Source organism: Microchirus variegatus (assembly GCF_963457635.1).
Source record: "Microchirus variegatus genome assembly, chromosome: 6".
Classification (NCBI taxonomy): Eukaryota; Metazoa; Chordata; class Actinopteri; order Pleuronectiformes; family Soleidae; genus Microchirus; species Microchirus variegatus.
The window spans coordinates 23,475,353-23,491,522 of NC_139807.1; the positions used below are offsets into that span (position 1 = coordinate 23,475,353).

Genomic DNA, 16,170 nt, shown 5'->3' on the forward strand with positions numbered 1-16,170 from the left:
ATTTGCAGGTACTCGAAAAACTTACTACTGTGGATGTTATATTGATGATGCAATGATTCATTATTTTTAATAATTAATTATTTTATTAATTTTCTTGAAACCCTCACACAGGGCACCATTATGTTAGGATCAACAATAGTGACGATCATTTGATTGATAAAAATAAAAGCAATAAACATTAACAAAAGACACAGACCATTCCTTTAAGTGAACAAAAGTAACGCAAACTCTTGTCAGGTGGATATGCTGCAATATTAAGCTCTGAAACTAGTGTGTTTCAAAATAATATTATTAATGTGTCTACAGTGACAAACATGAATTATTCTGTGACAAACAACAATGATACACCACGTACGTTTGAATATGTGTGGATAAGATCAGAGAGGACACTGAAGACAAAACTCATCCTGCGCGCAAACACACACACTTCAAACGTGTGTGTGTGTGTCAGTGAGTAACGCTTTTCTCTAAGTCTTACTTGGAGCAAATAACTGAAATTGATTTAACACAAATTTATCTTTTCTTTATGTAAATAGACACAGCTGCTGACGTGAACGCATGAACACGACAGTCTACGATGTTTTAAACGCTCCAAAATAAAGTTACAAAATAATTTGTTGTAAGAAATTGGGACTTGAATGTTGAGTAGAACATTCCTAATCCCATTTTAATCCATACGATAACAAAATAACCAAAAAAGTTATTCCACCACTGCTGCACCTTTCATCAGAAGAGACAGCTGATGCAGGTGCGCGCTCGTCAGCCGCTGGAGACTCCGGCGCACCTGAGACATCGGCACACCTGAGACATCGGCACACCTGTGACACCGGCACACCTGAGACACCAGCACACTAGCATCTTCTTCCTCCCTCCCCAGCGTCCACAACACAATCAGTGACAGTAATGAATCATTATACAGTAAGTCAATGAGCTCTATCTGCTTATTCTGTGCGTAATGCATGTGTGCGTAACTGGATGATGACGCGTGACACTGACAGATTTATAGATTGTTGAAATGATCTGTAAATTCAGCTCACATGGATAAGTCGTGTCTCAACTAACATGTTACATCAGAAAAACAACACCCACAGGATCAACTATCAATGCACAGCCAGTTTTTTTCAACATTAAAAAATGAGAGCAGCCGGTGACCCTCACATTTAGGTCCTTCGTGTTTATATCTAATTCCGAAATAAACAAACAAACAATAAATAATAATATATTTTTTTCAAATTTATACATCATAAATTGATGCGTTGATCCACACTTTCCATCTTTTTATTTTATTTTCCTCTTTTTCTGCCGCAATTGTCATTGTTCTTCAGGAAGGAGGCGTCAGAGAGGGCGTTTTAGAGTCATTTGTATATTAATGTGTGGGTGGAACGAGGGCGTGCTGTGTTACTCATTCACCTGCGCTCAGTTTCACGTTTGATGGGATGTATAAAGACAAGGGGCCTCATGTACAAAGGTTGCGTACGCACAAACACGTGGCGTACGTCCTTTTCCACGCTCACGTTCAGTTGTATGAAACGTGAAATGACCGTGGAAATGTGCGGTGCCCACGCCAACTTCATGGCTGGCGTACACCCGTTTCTACAGCTATTGTTCCTTTGGCGACACTCAGTGGGGATGCTGGGAAACTGTTAATAAGGTGAAGACAAGTAGTCATCAGAGTGATGTGCGCATCAGAGACACACCTATGAACAATGAACACCTTGCAAATGGTGCAATCCGACGTGAGCGAGTATTTAGGGAACGTGAGGATTTACTTGCAAACGATGATAATTGGCTCATAAGCCGATTTCGGTCAGGAGTGTGCCAGTCAACCCTGAGCCGAGCCATGCTGTGTGGGACGGAATCATCCGAATGTCATCCAGGTTCATCAAATTCCCATACAATACTGTGAAACAGGCCAACATTAAAGCGCAATTTTCAGCGAGAGCCGGTTTCCCTCATGTAATCGGAGCTATTGACTGCCCACACATTGCTATAAAAGCGCCATCACAGGATGAATTTGTTTACGTTAATAGGAAACATTTTCATTCCATCAATGTTCAAATCATATGTGATGCACAAATGCAGCTAACTAACATCATGGCAAGGTGGCCTGGTTCAACGCACGACTCAATCAGTATGACTAACAGCGGTTGGGAATAGGTTGGAGGCTGGCACAGTGCGCGATGGGTGGCTTCTGGGTGAGTAAACAATTATTTTAATTGTCCCGTATATAAACCAGCGCCATGCACATTTGGGCATGTGCGCATTCAAATATCATGTTTTTTTTTCTGCTGGTGAAATTAGAGCTACAGAGCTTTCTAACAAGCCCCTGATCGTCTCCCTGTGTTCAGTGTTCATGTCAGTAAAAGCGGGCGTAAAGTTGGAAATGACGGCCGTGGCGCACTTCTGCATTCATTAATAATAATAATATAAAATAACAAAAAAAAAAAAAATTAAACATGAGTCAAAGTGTTTAATATCCTGCCATCTTTACGCACGAGCAATGTGTGAGCAGCTGATTGTATGATCTGTTGCAGTCACTTTGCTTCGGCGGTGAGCAGAAACCCTCCGCTTCACCCCCACCTTGAGATCTGACCATTTCTTTATAATCTGTGTGTGTGTGTGTGTGTGTGTGTGTGTGTGTGTGTGTGTGCGCGCGCACGATGCGCGGATCCCACGGCATTTACAGACTCACACACACGCTCCCACTGACGTCTTTTTTTGTCATATTTATCCCTGTTGACAGGGTACCAAACAAAATCTTCCTTCGCGTTTTCATTCATTCACTAGAATATCTTGCTCAGACTGTGTGAAATTCCTTTACTTTCCTTTGTTCATTGCGTTATTTGATCAAAGAGGTGAATCTCAGGGTCTATTTAAATTGATTTGCATATGTAAATGGGGCGTGGACAGGGAGGAGTTTGGCACCTCTGCATGTGCGCTCAATTCCACGTTGATTTGGGATGTACAAAGGGAACGTGCTTGGATCCATGCGTACGCACACTTTGATACATCTGAATTTATTTGTGCTTACGACCGTTTTTTGGGTTTTGGCGTACGCCAAGATTTAGTAGGAAATCCACGCAAGTCTTTGTACATGAGGCCCAAGGTGCGCAGGACTCAGCGTACGCACGGTTTTATAAATCTGAGAATTTCTTTGCGTACGTACTTTTCAAATTTTGTGAGTACGCCCCCTTTCAGTATGAAAGCTACGCACTCTTTTATACTAGGCCCCAGTTGATGTGTGTGTGTGTGTGTGTGTGTCAGTGAAACAGGAGGAGATAAGAAAGATAAGAGAAAGGAGTGTTGCAGTTGCTGGCCACTCCCACCCCTGGGACCAGAACGGTGGGGGGCATGTGCAGTAGCTGTGACTGTAAACGCACGCCTCCACCAAAGATGGCGCCAAAAACACATTAACATCAGGCCGCAGATCTTAGACCGAACACGTGGCAGCATGGCTGTAGGAGCATGTGTTCGATTCAAGGTGGTGCCTGTGAGACCTCTAAAGCAGTTCGGGCGTCAGGTATGGAGGGATGCGTCACAAACAAACACAACATAAATTAAGCCTGTCTCACCAAAATTGAATGAGGGTAGGAGGGCAGCAATGTGCGAGACACCTGCACAGTGAGATGCCTGCAAAAATGTAAAGAAGATTTTCTCAAGAATAAAAAACACAGACTAGCTCTGTCACCGCTCTCCTTGTGCAGGATGGTGGGGGTGGTGTAAGATCAGTGTAAGATTGGTGTAAGTCGTATGTCACATAGTGAAGCCGGCAGTATTTTGACAATTGCTCTGAATACCTAGGGCAGGAGACAGACGTTACACAGCAAAGACTGAGATAGATTTTTTGTAGCAAATGTTAATGTTAGGGAATACATTGACCCAAGTGACAGCTTCAAACCATTTTCAGCAACATAATAATTTCACTTGATTAGTTTTCCAGAACTCAGCAGTGTTGCTCCCTCTTCACTTGTGTGTCTATTCCTGCTGAAAAAAACAGCTTAGACCAGCTTAGGATGGTTGATGGTTTTCTGTCACGATCTCACCTGCACCTTCCTCATTAATTTTATTATTTAGGCTTTTGTGTACTGCTGCTGCGTGTCCTTCCTTCCTTCTCACTCTGCAGGGGGCGTGGCTGACCTACATTCCTCAGACGCTGGTGATTGACTACACCTGAGCGGCTCCGCCTCACCTGCTCCTGATCAGCAATCAGGAGGACTCTTAAGCGGAGCCGTTCCTCGTCACCGGCGTCAGATCGTTGTTCACTCTCAGTCGGTAAAGGTTATGCAGTTCTACTGTCGCTCAAACTTACCTTCTGTTGGATACTCACTCATCTCTCCTCGCTCCAGGTCGCCACGTCTCCTGCACCTCCGAGAAGCCACTGGTCGTTTACCTGCTTTCCCTATTCTTCTGGGAATCTCCTCAGTTGACTCCAAGCCAGTGAGTTTGTTCCGTGCTGGAACTCCACTAGTTTTGGAAGTCACTTTTTGTTAACTCCTTTTTGTAAATAAATATTACTTTGTTTTGAAATATACTTACCGTCTCCGTCTGCTTCCGGGTCCACCTCCTAAGTAAATCCTGACATAACGATCTGACCAAACATGGACCCGTCGGAAGTTGACGCGCTTAGGCAGGCACTCGCTGCACAGGGTACGTTGATCGGCTGTCACAGTCAGATACTCAGCGAGATAACTAACTCACTTCGGGAGCTAACGGCTAACATCGCTAGGTCTGCTAGTCCTCCTGCAGCCGCAGTCACTTCCTCCTCCGCTAACTCGGGGAGGAACACTGTTCCGGGTAGCTTCGGGTTAGCCGCTTCCGCTACCTCACCACGAGAACCATTCGTGCCCATTCCCGAACGTTTCTATGGTGAGATTGGGAAATGTTCCAGTTTTTTGTTTCAGTGCTCCTAGGTCTTTAACCTACAACCCCTCACTTATCCCAATGATAACGCGAAGATTGCCTTTGTGGTTAATTTATTGTCGGGATGAGCTGCTCAGTGGGCAACAGCCACACTGTGTAGCACCGCTCCGGCGTCCGTCAGCTATAGTTCATTCACAACCGATCTCCGTAAAGTTTTTGACCATACACTCCAGGATTCAGACATAGCTACGCGAATAATCAATACAACCCAGGGTAACTCTTCAGTCGCTGACTTCTCGATTCAATTCCGTATTCATGCCGCGAAGAGCGGCTGGAATGATTCCGCGCTTCGAGCTTTGTTTATTAAAAACCTCAATGGGGAAATTCGGGATGAATTAGCTACTCAAAATGATTCTTTTGACCTCGACTCACTTATTGCTCTATCGATCCGGCTTGATAACCGCATCCAGGAGAGACGCCGCGAAATAATCGCCAGTTCACGTCGTGTAGCTAGCTCATCACAGTTAACCCCGAACCAGTTACCTACTTCTCCACACGCTCCTCCGTCTATCTCTCTATCTCTATCTGATCCTCCCGAACCCATGCAGCTGGGTCGGACTTGGCTCACTTCCGCGGAGAGGACAGTGAGACTTAAAAGTGGAGCGTGCCTGTACTGTGGGGCCCTGGACCATCGGCGAAGCTCCTGCCCCATACGGCCAAAAGACTGAGCCCGTCAACACACGCAGGAGTGTTGGCGGGCGGAGCTGTTTCCTGTCCCAACCACCAACAAATCTCTCTCCCTGGCAAATTCGGTGGTCGCAGCAGTCGATATCCCTGTCCTGTTTGGTCGATTCCGGGGCCGACGATTGTTTCATCGACGTGAAGACCGCTAACCAGGCTGGGATCCCCACGGTGCCTCTCCAGGAGCCCAAAAATATCCTCGACCTGGACGGCAGAATCCTGGCTACGGTGACTCATCGCACGCAACCCATCACCCTCGTCCTCTCCAGCAACCACCACGAACTTTTACAACTTTTACTGATTCCCTCCTCGTCGGCACCTGTCGTCTTGGGTCTTCCCTGGCTGGCTCTGCACAACCCCCGATTCGACTGGGCAACGGGGCAACTCTCTGGCGGGAGCGTCCCCTGTCAGTCCCGATGTCTCCACTTCGCCATGCCGTCTTCCGCCGTGGTTCCCACCACGATACCAAGAGCTCCAGATCTGTCCACGATCCCCAAGGCCTACCACAACCTCGGTTAGGTCTTCTCTAAGGAGCTGGCTCTCTCCCTTCCTCCTCACCGCCCGTACGACTGCGGAATCGATCTCCTCCCTGGTGCTAAGCTCCCGTCCAGCCGAATGTACAATCTGTCCCAGACCGAACGCAGCAGCATGGAGAACCACATTAATCAGTCGTTGGCCGCCGGACTCATACGCCCGTCCTCTTCTCCAGTCGGTGCAGGGTTTTTCTTCGTCCAGAAGAAAGATGGGACTCTGAGACCCTGCATCGACTACCGTGGACTTAATGACATCACTGTACACAACAAGTACGCTCTTCCCCTAATGGACGCTGCAATCAGCCTACTCTGCCAGGCAAGAATCTTCACCAAACTCGATCTCAGCAACGCCTACCATCTGGTTCGTATTCGGGAGGGCGATGAATGGAAGACGGCCTTCAACACTCCGATTGGTCACTTCGAGTATCTGGTGATGCCCTTCGGACTGACCAAAGCCCCAGCTGTATTCCAACACCTGATGAACGACGTGCTGCGGGATATGCTGGACAAATTCCTGTTTGTTTACCTCGACGATATCCTGATCTTCTCAGAAACTGAAGAGGAACACGTCAAGCATGTTCGAATCGTACTGCAAAGACTGTTAGAGAACAAACTTTATGCCAAAGCGGAGAAATGCACTCTTCTGTTCCCTTCCTCGGGTTTATCGTGGACCAGGGAAAGCTGTCACCAGACCCTGCAAAGATCAGCGCAGTGAAAGACTGGCCCACTCCCTCCACACAAAAGCAGCTGCAGCGGTTCCTGGGGTTCGCCAATTTCTACAGGCGATTCATCAGGAACTACAGCAAGGTGGCGGAACCCCTCACTCGACTGACTTCGCCACAACGTACCTTTTCCTGGTCCAGCGAAGCTGACACTGCCTTCAACCACCTCAAGGAGCTGTTCACTTCTGCTCCCATCCTCTCCCACCCGGATCCCTCCCTCCAGTTCATCGTGGAGGTGGACTCCTCGGATACGGGGGTTGGTGCGGTCCTGTCTCAACGCTCGACTTCGGACCAGAAACTACACCCCTGCGCCTTCTTCAGTCGCCGTCTATCCCCAGCTGAAGTCAATTACGACGTGGGGAATCGAGAACTGCTGGCTGTCGTCATGGCACTACAGGAGTGGAGGCACTGGCTGGAGGGAGCGTCTCAACCATTTATTGTTCGGACTGATCACAAAAACCTGTCATATTTACGAAATGCCAAAAGACTGAATTCCTGACAGCCACGCTGGGCCCTTTTCCTGGGTCGCTTCTCTTTCACCCTCACCTTCCGACCTGGCTCTCGTAATGTGAAACCTGATGCACTTTCTAGACAATTCTCACCTGATCCACCTTCCTCATCTCCCGATCCAATTGTGTCTCCCTCCTGCATTGGGGCTGCATCCTGGCCTGTGGAGGAAGTGGTGCGACGGGCCCAGCAGGAGGAACCTGACCCAGGAAGAGTCCGCCTAACCGGCTCTTCGTGCCCAGCTCTGCACGTTCGGAGGTTCTGCAATGGGCTCACGGATCTAAACTTACCTGTCATCCATGTAACGCTCGCACCCGCCGCTTCCTGCGACAACAGTTCTGGTGGCCCTCCATGATACAAGACACATCAACCTTCATCCAAGCCTGTCCCATCTGCGCCCGAGGGAAGACTACTAATCGCCCTCCAGCTGGTCTCTTGAACCCTCTCTCCATTCCTCGTCGCCCATGGTCCCACATCGCAGTGGATTACGTCACTTGTCTGCCACAGTCTCGCCTCAACACCACGGTTCTGACGGTGGTTGACCGGTTCTCTAAGGCTGTGCACTACATCCCACTACCCAAGCTTCCCACTGCCACTGAGACTGGAGATTTACTGGTCGACCACGTGTTCCGCCTCCATGGTTTCCCCACAGACATTGTGTCGGACAGGGGTCCCCAAATCACGTCACAGGTGTGGAAGGCGTTGGCTCTGTGCGCATCCGTCAGCCCCCCCCCCATGGATACCACCCCCAGTCCAACGGCCAGACTGAACGAGCCAATCAAAGCATGGAGAGTGCTCTCCGCTGCGTGGCAGCCCGACATCCTGCCCGCTGAAGCTCCATGCTCTCCTGGGTCGAGTACGCCCGCAACTCCCTCATCTCCGCTTCTACAGGCATCTCTCCCTTCATGGCCTCCCTTGGATACCAACCTCCCATCTACTAGTTCCAGGAGGAGGAGATCGCCGTCCCTTCCGTCCAGGCCAACCTGCGCCGTTGCCACGCTGTCTGGAGACAGGTACGGGCCTCCTTGGAACGATGTTCCCTCCAGACCCAGAAGCAAGAAGCTCACCTGCACCTTCCTCATTAATTTTATTATTTAGTCTTTTGTGTACTGCTGCTGCGTGTCCTTCCTTCCTTCTCACTCTGCAGGGGGCGTGGCTGACCTACATTCCTTAGACGCCGGTGATTGACTACACCTGCGCGGCTCCGCCTCACCTGCTCCTGATCAGCAATCAGGAGGACTCTTAAGCGGAGCCGTTCCTCGTCACCGGCATCAGATCGTTGTTCACTCTCAGTCGGTAAAGGTTATGCAGTTCTACTGTCGCTCAAACTTACCTTCTGTTGGATACTCACTCGTCTCTCCTCGCTCCAGGTCGCCACGTCTCCTCCACTTCCGAGAAGCCACTGGTCGTTTACCTGCTTTCCCTATTCTCCTGGGAATCTCCTCAGTTGACTCCAAGCCAGTGAGTTTGTTCCTTGCTGGAACTCCGCCATTCTGCCAAGCCGATCCTGCCGCAGCTGCACTCTCATTTCTCTCTCTATCTCTCACACACTCGTTCACTTCCACTAGTTTGGGAAGTCGCTTTTTGTTAACTCCTTTTTGTAAATAAATATTACTTTGTTTTGAAATATACTTACCGTCTCCGTCTGCTTCCGGGTCCACCTCCTAAGTAAATCCTGACATTTTCACTGGTTTTAGGCTGGTTTAGTTGGTTTACTAAGCTGGACAAGCTGGCCAGGCTGGTGTGTCAGTCGCTGGCCAGCTGGTATGGATGGTCACCCAGTCAGCAAAGACTCATTGTTGTTGTGGGCACCAGGAAAACGGTCCTCACAATGTCTAGTTTTAATTCTACTATAGTTGATAGACATTTGGTCCTTACTCACTCACATTTGCTCTCTTGCATTCTTTCTTTTTTTTTAGCCTGGAACAAACATGGTGGAGTTTTTACATGGTGGAGAATCTTCATGAGGCCAGATCCAGACCCTACACCTATGTCCTGACAATCACCATCCATCTTAGGCTTTTACTATTATTGCCGGAGATGCTTTGGAGCATGATTCACTGCTTAAGGCCATTGATGTCTGCTTTAAGGCATTTTTCATCTTCGACATTGAATATCCAAAGCAGTGTAAGCATGTGTGGGAATTCCTACAGAGCGCAGTCTATAAAATGCCAGGAGGGGAGTCCAAACAGGTGAAGTTCCTTCAGACAAGAGTACTTGCGTGCAAGTAGAGCTAACTACCTTTTTCTAATTTAAAAGCTGTTCTTGAGGCCAACAGGTGTTTAATGTTGACTTATTTTATTGTTTGTGTTCCAGTGACCTGAAAGACGCTGAATTTGATTTTATATTGTAGATATTTTTCAATAATAAATGTTTTCCAAGATTCCAGTATTGTTTAAAGGCGCCATCTGTAACAATGTGGCCAAAAACAGTTACTACACTCAAAATCAAAACACTGCGGCGAGTCGTAATAGGCTCCCACTCCACCCCTCCCTTCGAGGTTGCCAGAGCGGTTGACATGTAACTCCGTCAGCAACAAGCGAACGAGCGTTTTATCATAAATGAGTGGCTATAAGACACACAACTCTGTTCTCTCAGTGAAGATCAAGATGTATAATCATTTATGGTAACATTAGCTGTTGACTAGGGATGGATATATCAGATGGAATAACTTTATGCATGATATTTGACAGAACTGTCCTTCATTTTTGCCTCCTCTTTTACAATGTTCTGTAGCAGGGCTGCCAACTTCTGAGAAAACCTTAGAGTGAGACATCGTGGCATGCGGGGCAAATTACCACCACACACCCAATATATTTATGGTAATATTTTATGCATCGCAAGCTTATTAATGCTTTATACAATAATAAGGTAAATAATGTTGACATTCTGCATCTGTTTTGAAATTCCTCTCAGCTTTAAACTCTCTCCACGTTCAAAAGCATGTCCTATATAGACCCTCGCTTTGCCGCAAACTTTATCTTGGCGTTTTTGACATTCATACCAAGGTCTTTTAGGTTTCCTTTCGTTTCATTTCAATTGGGTTAGGGTTAGGATTAGGGTTAGACTCTACTGAGACTCTACTGACCGCTATGATTGGTAAACGGTAAATCAGTTTTTTATATGAGCTTTGCATGACCAAACTCTGACCAGCTTAACCAGCAATGGTGACCAGCTTAACCAGCTATGGTGCCCATCCCAGCTTAGGCTGGTCAGGCTGGCAGACCAGCCTGGTCAATCTAAGCTGTTTTTTTCAGCAGGGTTGTTCAACCCTTAGAAGACTGAGCTGCTTTTTTCTATTACTTTGTTTAAACGTACAGTACAGAGGGTATAAGAATGTATTATAGAGTGTCTTAAATCCACTTTGGAGAAGAATAAAACAATATTTTTCACCAACTATATAAACAAACCTCAGCAAATGTAGTAAAAATGTTTGGATTGAATTTGCGAAATTTGGAAAAACGTCATAGTTCAAAGGCTCCTTTTTATGAACAAAAAAAGAAAAGAAAAACACTCTATTTGTGTCTTCTACACAATAATTGCTACTTTATATCAGTACTAAAAAACCCCCCCAGTCAAATCTTAAAGCGGAACTAGACCGGAAGTTCCTATTATCGCTGTTTTTTTGGTGTGTATCTGCGTCATTACCTTGTTTATGAAGCCCTGACGGTTCGAAACAAACAGTTCAGCCACTGCTGAGAACGTTGTGTTTTATTGTAATCTCGGGGCTCAACGAGATCACTGAAAATCCCGTAATAGTTACGTAAGCAGCGGTTCTCCTGAACAACTGATTCGTCCTGCTCCGGGCGGTAGTCCGGGCACATCCGGTTACGTACATTGAACGGCAGAAGACGAATAACGTCCGTTGTGGAGGTGTTTCACGAGCAACAGTGTCTTCTGACTCTGGGTCTGACTCCGGTTTAAAGTCATAAAAGGGACTGCGGCGGGGAGTCGTGACGAAGCTATTTTTAAACACTGTTAAAACAATGTTTTGATAATGAGTAGCAGTGCAACCGCCGTTCCAGAGGGGGGCGCTGCGCTTCTGAGAACGGATGTTATGGATAGTACTGGCCAATCACTCTGTCAAAGACTCTGTCTTCTGGGGGCGAAAGTTCACTCTGAAATCTCGCAGCAGAAAAACACTGTCAGAAAAGAGGATTTTTATCGGCTAGTTTGCAGCAACTAGGAGGTTTTTGACCATAAAAACAAGTTAATATATGTAAGTAGACCTCCATAACTAACATTTTTGTGCAACAGGACCACTCTATGTCACCTTTAAGGATGAAGCACCATAGCACATAGCAGTTCAATCACCCTGCCAAAACAGCCCTGTTCAGAACGGTCAGTTTTGAGTGCCTGTCTCTTTAAATGCAAATGAGACACAGGAAACTACATCAGCGTCACTGAGGCTCCGGCAGCTAACAGCAGTTAGCATTTGGAAAAGCGATCATTTGCTGACTCTAGCCGGCACATTGCCGTCATATATAAAATGTATCCACTGGACACGTAAATCCTCTGAGGCTGGAAGTTTGTGTAGAACTCTGTGCAGCCAAGAATAGAACACTTCGCAGACTTCTTCTCTTCTGGATACTATTTTTCTCACCTGCACGCTCACAGTTTTTTTTATGGACAAAGCAGAGCTTCGTGATAGAACAATTCCAGGAATATATTGTGATCACAGTGAGTGCGGAAGTCAACATTGCATGATTTATCTCCTGTACTTAGAATGAGGTGGACCACAAAAACATGAATGAGTCTTCTTTTTTCACTATTTGCCTACTCATAGGGCCTCCAGTCCCAAATATAGGTATTTATATGATTAAAAAGTTGATTTTGCATAATATGTCCCCTTTGGTCCTAAATGTAACCAGATCCTCAGAGGTTAGGTTCTGCCTCATTAGGACTAAGTTATGGTCTCCATGAGGATTTGTGGACTGGTCAGTGTTTATGCCAGAAACACACACAAACCAGCCTGTTCTCATGAAAGTTTCATACTGAAAGCAATAGAAGTAGTGCACAGTGCAAGTTTCGCCTTGAAGCTGTGGTCATGTGACGATGCGCTATATGCCCTTACCTGTCCCCTTTCCTAACTCATAAACATAAAAGTAACCGTAATATGACCTAGAGACCTGAAAAATATTGGTAATAACTGAGAAACTGTAAAGTGTATTCGTTCACTCAGGGATTTTTTTCCCCTGAAGCATGTGCACTAGCACTTGCGTCATTGGATTTTTTTAGGATAATTCATGAAAAACAGGGTACATACCACTGCATGAAAAGTGGGATTTGCGGCAGTTATCGTCCCTGAGAATTGCTGTGAAACTCCCAGTCAACTGGGTGTTTCAGTCAGTTGCCGATAACTGCCAGGAATTGCCGTAAACTTGCTGTCTAGGTGAGAAAATCACCCCCCCAGCTCCTAGGAGAGGGTAAGGTTTTCACATGTAAATGACCAAGCTGTGATCTGTTCAAATGCAAATCAGGAGTGTGTCTCCATGGAAAGATACTGTCTCAGGAGCCATGAGTTTTGCTCAATAGTTTCCCTGTAGAAGGAATTTCAGTTTACATTTTGAAGAGCCATTATTTTTTTTGAACAATTGGAGTATTATTTAATTGTATTATGTGGTTAAAAATTGGATTATACCACCACACATTTAAACTGCTATGTATCAACATTGTGTATAGATTCCCAGCTGTTCATGGTAACTACTATGAATGATGAGAAAACATAAGACAATAACTTAAAAGAAATCTATAATGGTGCCTGACAGTTTAAAACTGTAAAAAACATGTTTCATATTGTATAACAATATCTATATAAACTGGCCCCAAAAAGAAGAGAAGGTTCTACAAATGAAAAAAATCAAATTTTTACACTTCAGCGGTTTCCAGAGAAAGTGCCACAAGACTTGAACTGAATTGCTCTAAATTTCAGCCAGTGTGCAGAGTAGTATGACTACTGTCACCTTTTCTCTAGAACAGCTAAACTTCAACTGGCTGTCATTAAAATGTCTGTCTGGATGGAGATGAAGCCAAGAAACTTTAGCAAGGACATGTTTGAATGCAGTGGTTTTAGACATACTAAAACTGCTTTATAACAGCTGGTCTTGGTTCAGATAGAGGGTCAAATGGTCTGTCATAGAGCGGTAATGCACCTAGGGGGCGGTAGTGCACCTATAGATGGATATACTGCCAACATAAACAGAAGAAGAGCGCCTCAGTGCCAGTCAGCTCAGTTTATCGATTGAGAACATGTTTCATTATAAATCAGCGAGTGTTTGCTCTGTATTAGGTTGTAATAACCAACACCAGACACTCCACATTCTTCCTGTCGATAAGGACAGAAAAGCGGGGTGGATATCTTTTATTTTTGGTGGGAATGCTGCTGCTACATTCCCAAAACACTCCGTGTGTGTGCTAACCGCTTCACAGAGAAGTGTTATTCAAACTTCGGGCATTACCATGCTGGACTTAGCACAAGACTTCATCTAATCGAAGGAGCAGTGTCAACAATAACTGATGGATTACCTGCAGCTCAAGTTGTAAGTATTTCCAACAATGAAACTTTGTTTGTGTATTTGTTCTGTCGTGTAGCATTAGCGATAGGCGGCTAAGTGCTAAGCTACACGTGTTTGCCCGTGTTTCATTTGCGTGTATGTGTGTCTCTCACGCCAGTAAACATAACGTTCTTCAGGCTAAGAGCTGTTTGCAGGCCGTGCAGGAAATGTGTGTTTATTATCCTACATATGTTGAAACACTTGAGATAAGCAGCTAAAGCTAAAGACGTGTATTATTTTCGAGTAGAGAACAACTTATTGTAAATATGACGAAGATTCAAGTAAAGTAATGCCAGTCTTTTTTTGTATGATCCGTAATATTATTTTAATCTTTACTACTTTCCATTCCAGGGTCATTTTATCCACACAGGCACTCAAACAGAAGCTAAAACTGTGCCCCTCAGCTGTCAATTGGGACCTTGAAAGAACAGCAAAAGTAAGTAGAATTGTAATTTTGTAGAACCCAAATACTGAAGAGCATAAAATGTTCACACATCTACTCTATAGGGAAACAGACACCAACATGGCGTCCACGGAGGCCAGACTGGCGTCGCTGGAGGAAACAGCTGTGGAATCATGAGCAACAAACTGTGGCTGTTTTGATACGAAGAGGAAAAGGAGGGTCACAATCCCAAAATTGCAATAAATACGTTTCTCTCGTCTTCATAACGCAGAGGGAAACGACAGGAATTATGACTCCATATAAGGGTAAGAGTTTAAGGAAAAAAACTTGACAGTTTACATAGGAGTATAAGTAAATGTGTCTGACCTGACTGTATTTTTTATTTGCTTACAGACTCAGCTTGACTCGCCCCACAATTCCGCTGTGACTTTACATTTGGTGGAAACTCTCTCTGCAAGCCCGGATATGTGTGGAGTAGACTCTTGAGTCTATATGTAAGTAACTTTAATGTAAAAAAAATTGTTGTTTGTGGTGTTTTTATAAAAATTAATGCCTGTTGCCTCTCTTTTTGTCAGTAGCATGTAAGACATACTACGAGACACTCCAGAAGAACTTGCATATGAACAGATAAAGTCAGCCAGACCTTGCGGCCCAATCAGGAGCAGTGAGAGGTGCAGCCCGGAGCAGACAGAGAAGAAAGAGGGTACGATTGAAATCAGTGCATGATTTAAAAACTTTTTTTCTTGACCTTAATAATAAGTACTAAGGCTGAATCCCAATACCACCCCTTAGCACTCCGGCACAATTTGTAAATGTTAAAAAAAAATAGTGATAGCAGCTAGCTAACCACTTACGAAAGGAACGCCGGGATAGCATCGGCTACGACTAGCTAGTAATTCAAAACAAACTTGACTAGTGATTCAGAAACACCGTTGACAATTGAAGAAGACCACAATACAATCATTACACATGACTGTCGTGATTAAAATACTGAAAATACATTTGTGTGAGTCTTTAACGACCAGCTTTCAAACTTCGCTGACAGGTGACGCAGCGGAAGCTGCGAAATTCCTCGAAGCCCTCCGTTTCAAGTGTGGTCCTGAGGATGCTTCGTTTCGAGGGCTACGTAGCCCTACGGCTTGGCCCTACCCCTTAACCCTTATGAGAAATGAGACAGCCCTACCCCTCACATGAACGCGCAAAAACAAGGGGTAGGGGGAAGGGGGAGGGCTAAGGGGTGGTATTGGGATTCAGCCTAAGTGTGACATTATACTAAACTAACTGGTTAATTAGACAAACGCATACATACATACATGTGTGTGTATATATACACAAATGGAGCAGCACTTATTGTACTGCTTGTGTTTCCAGCTGCTGGAAGCAAGGAGGGCTGTTTTAACCAAGGATGAGATGGACTTCTGCAGGGGCATCACAATTGACTTGATGTCTGATGAGGAGGATGGAGGACAAACTGTGTTTTGTAATTGTGGGCTTTATAAATAAAATCTGATTTGATTTGATGGCTCAGCTGATGGAGAAGCTGGGTGGAGAGTTCAGCCTCCATCCTTCAACAAGAGAGACTGGAGAGGGACCCAGAGTACTGAACAACCCACCACACAAGGCTGCATAATGGGCCACTCTCTGCAAGACCTGCTCCAACTTCTGACCCTGAAGCAGCCAAAAGAGAGATTTTTCATAAAGCATGTTTATTTGTGGTTTCTTTTGTAAATAAAGCTTCACTTTCTATATGTACTTTCTTATGTCTCTTATTCTCTATTGTGACTTGGAGTTATCACTAAATAATAATAGCCATAAGAATAATTAGTAGTAGTATCATTATTGTTATTAAT

The 16,170-nt window shown here is 45.3% G+C and overlaps 1 long non-coding RNA gene across 1 annotated transcript; it reads left to right on the forward strand.

Annotated features, from left to right (window-relative positions):
• The first annotated feature begins 14,450 nt into the window (after positions 1-14,450).
• LOC310928182 lies at positions 14,451-15,908 on the forward strand. The gene is made up of 4 exons (XR_014592849.1): positions 14,451-14,625; positions 14,714-14,814; positions 14,896-15,023; positions 15,692-15,908. It is a non-coding gene; the product is annotated as an uncharacterized lncRNA (long non-coding RNA).
• The last annotated feature ends 262 nt before the right edge of the window (positions 15,909-16,170 follow it).